This window comes from Mya arenaria, chromosome 14 (assembly GCF_026914265.1).
Source record: "Mya arenaria isolate MELC-2E11 chromosome 14, ASM2691426v1".
Taxonomy (NCBI): domain Eukaryota; kingdom Metazoa; phylum Mollusca; class Bivalvia; order Myida; family Myidae; genus Mya; species Mya arenaria.
The window spans coordinates 50,820,947-50,830,304 of NC_069135.1; positions in this window are offsets into that span (position 1 = coordinate 50,820,947).

The following is a 9,358-nucleotide window of genomic DNA, read 5'->3' on the forward strand; positions in this document are numbered from 1 at the left end:
GTTGCATGCACGGGGTCCGTATTTCCATAGCTTACACGTTGCATGCACGGGGTCCGTCTTCCCATAGCTTACACGCTGCATGCACGGGGTCCCCAGAAGTCCGTACACGTGGTGCTCCGTATACGTATTCGTGTACGGGGTCCGTACACGTTTAGTGCACGGGTCCAGCCACGTCCGTATATTCAAAATACGCCAATGTGTATGCTCACGTAACGTCATTTCGGAAATGGCGTCGTTGCCCTAGCCCTGTGCGCGCTGACGTTTGATTTTGAACTGACAGCGGGCAAAAATTTCAAAACAGTGAAAAATATCCATTTACGACTGTTTCAATCAGTGAATTATACATTTTTATTTCACTGATTAATCTCTTAAAACCACCGTAAAGCATACAATAAATACATTTACAGTTAGCTTTAGGATATTATGGACCATGGTCAAACAAAAGTGCAAAGGATAAATAATCATCATTTTCTGAAAGTGCACCATGAGCTTTCGGTCTTGTGACGTCACAAGATTGTTGTCACACGCAAGGTAGTGTTGATCAGGCTCATCCGTACCGGAACCAGTTTGTGAGTTCACGAACGAGCGAATCGTTCACGTGCACGGGTTGTCTGCTGAAGTAAAAATGCATCATGTATCGGTGCTTCGGCATCGCACATGCGCGGTCTGAAAAAATAGAAACAAAATATAATAAATAAGCAAAGATGGCATGAAGCACTCGTTCACCTATAATAGGCGTACCTGAAACCAGGCGCGAAGCTGCCTTATACGCGAGTATGGGGCTAAATCCACATGATTCTGACAAAAATCCGCCAAAGTTGCAGTATGCGTACTTGACTCCATAATCCTGTCCATTATTAACTGTCCATTTTCCAGTGCTAAATAAAGCACCTCAGAACGCCAAAAATGCACCAGATTGGACCATTTTTCCCCTTTTTTCGAGGGGTCATGCCCCCCGGAATCCCATAGCATAATTATGAATCCACATTAATAGAGGGCTGGAAGCATGTTTAATTGTATGCCCCTATAACTTGAGAGACACATTAAAGTGCGAACATTTTTCATTAGTTCTAAGGAATAAAAAGACCCTGAATGTCATTTAACCATTCAATGGACTACTTAAAGGATACTTCGTTAATAAAAATTGCAACTGTGGCGGATCCGTGGTCTACTGTAACACACTTGACTGTCAATCCATGGGTCGCTGGTTCGTATCCCCGCCGCGCCACTAAAAATGAAATACTAATCGTCTCCCGGGACGGACGTAAAATGAGTGTCCTGTGTGACAGTGCTATTACTGCAGTTTAACAATGTCAGAAAATCTCGAAATGCCTTAATAGGATTTCGAGATTTTCTAACATTGTTAAACTGCAGTAATTCATAGTTATTTTATGCTTGATAGTTGGTAGGAGCGATCCCTTTGATAAATATGAAGAAAAAAAATATTTTAGGTTAAATGCCATTTAATTGTGTACAGATCAAATGACACCAAAGCAGGAGTTAATTCCCATCAAATCACTGTGTAATAATAGCAGCAAAAATAACAAAAGCAATCTTAGTGTTTGGCGCGGATGTGCATACCAGGTAAGTCGTTTACATTTGTATGTAATACGTAAATAGTTTAATTCAAGTCAACACTAGTGTAAAAGGCATTTAATCACGCTCGACATATGGTTTAACATATTTTATTACTGAAAGAAACATACTAAGTATGCAAGGTCGTATATACAATATCTAAATATAGGAATTAAATTGCTCGACATGTTGTTTGTAAAATGAAAGTATAAAATATAACAATTATACAGTGTCAATGCGGTCTCCACTTACCTCTGAATCGCAGGTACAAAAATGTCAAACCTTGTCATTATTTCCATTTTTTGGTGTTATAAAACTCATTAGAGCCTGCGGATATTTTTGAGTTATTAGAAGCGTCAGAAATTTGTCGAAGTAAAATGCAGGAGCGCGTACAAGTGTCGTAACTTAGGGGGCGTAACCGTTTGAATTGTGCCCCTCCCTCAGAACCAAATGGTTTAAAGTGTTGAAAGGGGGGGGGGGGCGACAATCCCCCAAGAAACTTTTTACAATTTTTATTTTTCTCATACATTTAAATAAAAAGTAAACTTTTGCGATTTAATTTGGGGGGGGGGGGGGCGGTGGTCTTCCGGGGGCGCCGCCCTTGGATTCACCAGTGAAACGTGTCCTGTAATCTACATTATGTTTAAAGGGCCAAACTCGCTCTTCTTGGTATATATATTTATAAATCATCCAGTCGAAAACCCATTGGCTCGATATCGCTTGGCTCGATTTCCTCGCTGGCTGGAACTGAACGTTGTGAACCGCTTATCTTTTACTAAAAATATGTAAGGATACACACTTGGCTCGATATTTGCGAGACTCGAATTATTTCGTTCGGTCCCTGGGCTATCGAGCCAACGGGTTTATAAGACAACCTTAATAAGGTATTCGACCCAAGCAGATGTGAACTACAGTTGCCTGGTGACGTCATATTATATTGATATCACTTGAAAGGGTTTTGTGTCCAGAATTATTTTTTACCAAAAATAACTTAAAATGTTTTTTATTAGGCCCTTCAAAGATTGCAAAATATGGCGTTAACATCCATTTAAATTGAAACAAAATAGCAAATATACAAACTGTACATAACTTAATGTAAGATATGTTGTCGATTGTTACTTTTTTTGAACGAATTAGAAATCAGCCAGCACATACTTAAAGTACACCGTATTGTGTATGGTTACCAACAGACAACTTCAGGTACCAATAAATACTTTTCCTATATATTATACATGTATAGTCAATTGAGCAATTTGCATGTAAGATAAGACTGGTTTCAAGTACTTCAGGTATATTTCTGTTAGCTTTATTAACGCTCTAGCTAGGACATTCTGTTTTACTGAGTGCCACTTTAAAGTGACTCGCTCATGTCTTTTTACCAAAAATTACTTTTATTGTTAATGCATCAGGAAACACTTATTTTATCATTATTTGACTCTATGATATCGAAATTGCAGAAAATATACAATTATAGCATTAAAAAGTATTTTGGCTTTAGTGGGGTTCGAACCCACGCCGGTAAGTCAAGAAAAAAGTAGAGTACATCCGTTTAGTCCTAACGGCCACCGGGACGTTAAAAAGTGATGAGGATATGTTAACATCTTAAGGATACATTGATGACATCACGAGATAATGTCAATCAACTAACACCACAGCCGTAATTAATTTTCAATCGCCATTTGCTGAAGGGTTCGAGCTTTTGGTATTTTTGTTTTGACACTTCTTACGATTTGCTACATTTTATTTCGTAATTAAAAAAGTGCATTTTACAGTCCATGAGTGAGTCCCTTTAAAACAAGGGTTGGGCCTTTAAGTCTTATTATCTTATATTCATACTGAATTGCGATCTGTCTGTATGACAGATATTGAAAAAACATCTTTGCTTTAAATGATTTCAATTTAATGACTTCTAGACATATCGATTCTAATAAGCCTGTCATCTTCAAAGACGTGACTCAAACACAAATATGTTGTTCCTTCCAAACAATGTGTTAAAACTAAAAATGCCTTGAGAAATTAAGCGTCAAATTCTATTCAGGGTTGTCAATGCATTTATTTTTAAGAAAAGATGTATAGATATGTTTTGAATATATAATGATATTGAAATGATATCGGAAAGATGTGGCTTGTTGATTTGAGTTACGTGTATTGATTTGTTTCATATACAACGATTCAATACTTTGTACAAGAGAAATGGTAAAAATAACAAACAGTAAATGATGATGATGATGATGATGATGATGATGATGATGATGATGATGATGATGATGGATGTGGTCATGATCATGATGAATCATCACGACGACGACGACTGACGTTGACGATGGTGATGATGGTGACGATATCGATGCTGCTGCTGCTGCTGCTGCTGCTGCTGCTGATGATGATGATGATGATGATGATGATGATGATGATGATGAGAACTGAGAGGAATTGCATTTTGAAAACTGTTCGGAGATATTGTTTTGACTGGTTTGTTATATTGAACAAAAATTGTTAAAGACAATTCATAATTCAATCTTTATTGTGTAAATCGTTGTTAAATCTTTTAAATAAACAGTATTTCAGATCAATATCAAATACATGATAAAATCTTCATTTGAAGACATAATGCAAGGACTCCTGAAACCGACATTTTGTCACATGGAGGGCAAATATTCTATGCGCATGTGTAGGAAGGCTAGTACGATGATGGACCACGACAAAACGATGATGAAACGCGACGGAATAATTAGAAAACACGACAGTACGATGATGAAAACACAACATACGATTATGAAAACACGATAGTACGATGATGAAAACGAGACAGTGCGATGATGAATGCGCGATAGTACGATGATGAAACCGCGACATCACGATGATGAAAACGCGACAGTTCGATGATGAAAACGCGACGATACGGCGTTGAAAACGCGACAGTACGATACTACGATTATGAAAGCGCTGGTGAAATGCGACAATACGATGGTGAAAAAACGATAGTCGCATTATCACCATCGAACTGTCGTATTACCGCTGTCGTATACTGTCGCGTTTTCATCATTGTATTGTCGCGTTTTCATTATCGTAGTTTCGTGATTTCTCGTTTTCATCATCATACTATCAAGTATCGTGTTTCAGATTAATACATTCATAGGCGATGGCCTTAACGGCATTCCGTATAATTTTATATTGCTTCCCAGCTGGTAAATTAGTGCAAGGGAAAATCGGAAACCAGGATCTCGCGAGATGCGAGGTGAAACTTCAGGCAAGGTACATACTTGCTTTAGTTTGAAGGTGTAAGGCTATTCCACTAGACTTCTTACATTTTAGAGGAACTATTTGACGTCACTAGTGATTTAAATTACTGCGCTTAACAACGTCAGTAAACAACGTCGCACGCCCTTTTGAACTGTACAAAACTCTACGTCAACTTTCCACAAGTTTATAATTCTAGATATGCAAGAAAAAAAATAATAATCATGTTAGTCAGGTCCGGGTCGAAAAATCCGACCCCGGGCAAGTGTGTGTACCGGAAACACATGTTAGATACTTATAATATAATTTTGATTAGGATCTGTTTCTCCTTAATTATTCATTCGAAATGGTCTTGAAATACTGTTACATGTAAAATAGTTTGTTCATATGCATCATACCTTAAAGTATCCATATGTACCAACAGATAAATTCAACTTTTCCAAGTTGTATTCAATTATTTATTAACTACATTGTTCAACCATGAATACAGGCATATCAAAATTGAGAAATATGGCAATATGTTTTGATGGACAATGCATTCATGACCTGCGCACACTGTATAAAATATGAACACACAAAATATTTCAAACATGCTATTTATGTTTATTTCATTTGATTAATAGTAAAAATAAACACATACAATTAGACACACACATTATTGATTACTTACATGCATATAAAGTATATATATATACGTTTTAAGGCTTATACATTCAGAAAAACATCCATTTATTTTTATATGTCCACAAAATGATGATAATATTCATGTTGAAGCTGTTTTGTTAATATTTATATAAACATGACAGAAAATACCCCCTGTGCCGACAAGCATTAAACATACAATGACCTCAGGCTTGGATTTACAAAAGTCTGCCAATAGCTGCTTGGTGTATGTTCTTTCAAGACAAGATATATAACTTAATTTAGTCTAAGTTTTTAAAATTGTTTTGCACACGTGAAACAGTATAAGATATGATGTCATGTTGAAATTGTACATTTTTATGAGCTATTGAAAATGTATAGGCTAAAACCTATCAAGAGCGATTCTTATTGAAAATTTGAGTGAAGTCAAGTTCAGAAAGCAGCTTAACACATTGAAAATTTGAGTGAAGTCAAGTTCAGGAAGCAGCTTAACACATTGAAAATTTGAGTGAAGTCAAGTTCAGAAAGCAGCTTAACACATGCATGTACTGTCAATCGCAACTAAAACATAAAAGTACTGTCAGTCGCAGCCTATCACAATATGTTACTTAAACAAGTCAAAACAAGTAAAAAATATAAAAATCACATTATACGCGGCATTTGGCTTAGTCTCGCTGATTTTCAAAATGTTAAATAATGAGCTACAAGAATCGAAGATCATACGAATGGAATTAAGTACATGTATATGGTTAAATGAATTGAGAATGAGTTTGAGATTTGACTTCAGTATTTTCGTGATATTGGGACCTGGTATCGTAGAAAAATATAAAAAAGCAAATTTCCTTTGCGAATCAAGCCGAATTTTTACGTTCAGCGAAAGCCAAAATGACGTCATGACACCGTTTTATTATCATTAACATAATTAAGTAGAAATATTCTACGACAGTATACAGTCGAAACCTGTTAGATCGATATATCTTGGCTCGATTTTCTAGTTGGAACGAACTGGATGTTAAGAACCGCTTTTGTTTTACTCTTTGCAAGCATTCCCGCTTGACTCGATATTCGCGAGGCTCGAAGTATTTTGGCCGGTCACTGGGATATCGAGCCAGCGGGTTTCTACTGTAGTAAGAAACTGTTTTAATGCAGTATTGTAACTGCAAGAATGGTTACAAATTAGGTAAATGAAAATAAAACAATGACTAGAGGATCATTACCGTAAAGTTTTCACAAAATTGATGAAGAAGATTAGGAGAAGATGTTACATTGAATTGTGAAGTTAGAGTCAATGAGGTATTTTTTATGGTCTGGTGTTCACCGTTTAAATATGGTAGCTCATTACGAGTTTGAGTCTGGTAAGCACCGTTTCAATACTGTAGCTCATTACGAGGTTGAGTCTGGTACACACCGTTTAAATATGGTAGCTCATTACGAGGTTGAGTCTGGTACTCACCGTTTAAATATGGTAGCTCATTACGAGTTTGAGTCTGGTACGCACCGTTGAAATACGGTAGCTCATTACGAGGTTGAGTCTGGTACACACCGTTTAAATATGGTAGCTCATTACGAGGTTGAGTCTGGTACTTACCGTTTAAATACTGTAGCTCATTGCGAGTTTGGGTCTGGTTCTCACCGTTTAAATACGGTAGCTCATTACGAAGTTGAGTCTGGTACTTACCGTTTAGATACTGTAGCTCATTACGAGGTTGAGTCTGGTACTCACCGTTTAAATACGGTAGCTCATTACGAGGTTAAGTTTGGTAAATACGATAGCTCATTACGTGGTTGGGTCTGGTACTCTCCGTTTAAATACGATGGCTTATTACGAGTTTGTTCTTTAAAAAAAATGTTTTATTTGTGCTTCATTTGGTTAGTGTTTTTTGTTAAATATTTGATATGTTTTTATTAATTATGTCGCAATAATTTCAATATTTAGTGTTGTTATTACAAGACCATTACATTCAGTATAAATTATTTTTATTAATTATCTGTTTGGTTTTAGTGTGTTTTTGAAATATTCAAATGTAGTCAATGTTTCAATCACAGTTTAATAGTTTGATGTAATGCTGAAATATACCAATGACATATATTGATAGATGGCATGATTTTACAGTATTTAATATTCGATTCGGTATGGACAAGAATGAACGATGTAAAACATGCAACATTTTTCTTATAACAATGTCAGATTTTAGAAATAGACTCGGAGTATGCTGGATTGGATATTACTTTGCGTATGTGTCTAGTACGTAAGTTGGTATACAAATACAAAGAAAACACTCTCAACCATGGTACAAGTATCGTTTGCATCAATTATTTGTCGACAGTATACTCCTGTTTCAAGTATGAAAACAATATCCTAACAAATCTCGTTAGACAAGCTTCAGTCTGTTTCCGGTGGAACTGTAGTCGCGGGCGCGCGCCCGCGAGTCCCCGGAAGTAGATGTCATAAAGGCCGTACAAACCCTGGGCCGGTGAGAGGCGGACCGGTCGGCTGTTATGGTATTCGTCGATATGAAGTTGTGAAAGTATGTATAAGAGGATAATAAACCAGTCGGGTAACATTTTGCATGCCTTTCAAAACAATGCTTCGTTCTTGTTTGTTCTGAATTATTCCAAACCGTGAATAATTGCATTTACCTTTTTTATACAGCCCTTCTCACCATTACCGGGTTATTGTCATTAAAATTGCTATAAAGATATTTTGTGTCGCTGCTGCTGTTGCTGGTGATGCTGCTCTGTTGATTGTATGATTTGATATTGTATTTACCTTAGAATACCAAAATCAGTGAATACGGTGGCATAATCTTGATAATGGTTCTTCACTTTTAGGTAAATGTCCGTTTGGTAAAAAATACTAGGGCTGTGTATCGTCACTCAACTCACGATACGATATGTATCACGATACGGAGTACGCGATTCACGATATATCACGATACGCTTATATCGATATATATAAAACTTTTTTATGTAAGACTTTAATGTTTGCCTATTTTGTAAATTGTTGAGCATATCCTTACCAAAACTGCATTTTTTAAATGTTTTTATTATTTTGCAAATTGTTTGGTATATTATTAAATGAATATTATTTGTTAATGATTGCTATTTTCAAATTGTTGATCATATTAAATGAAAATTGTTCAAGTTAATTGTTGAGCCTATTATTGTTACTAAATGACTATTATTTATTTGTCTTTTGTTCTCTTTATTACCGGTAGTATTTCCTTCGCCATTCTTGACTTTGCAGACGACTGAAAATGTCAAAACAGCGAAAGCCACTTCAGCCGCATTTTCGCAAATAGCTAGCTCGCAGATTCCAGTTTTTTTTCAATACCTTTTGTAAATCAAATTTAAAAAAGAAAATTAAATTGCATTTTTTTCAATAATTTTATTTTCATTTTTCATTTTAGTTTAAAAAACAAACATGGTGTAGATAAGGTAGATGTAACGTACTTTGCTAGCTCTACCTGCTGTTTGCGAAAATGCGGCTGAAGTGGCTTTCGCTGTTTCGACAGTAAAAAGTGAACGTTAACAAATTGATCGTGCAAAGATGTTTAGAAAGTGTTTTAAGCATACAAATCTTAAGTCGAGGTAACGAATCTAACGATACGCGATACACACGATGTTTTACAATGCGATACGATACAGTATCGTCGGGTACCGAATCGCGATTTCACGATGCACCGATGAATCGTTACAGCCCTAATAAATACATTAATATTATTCAATGCACAAGTAAATTTACTAATGGATGCAGCGTACCCCGATAACCATAAACCCAGCGCTATTTTGGTTCTAAATATTATTGCGCGTTTATTGCCTTTTGATAAGAAATTGTAAATAGATAATTTGATTTTTTTTTTTGATTTTTTTTCAATCTATTTTCAAACCAAATGCTAAC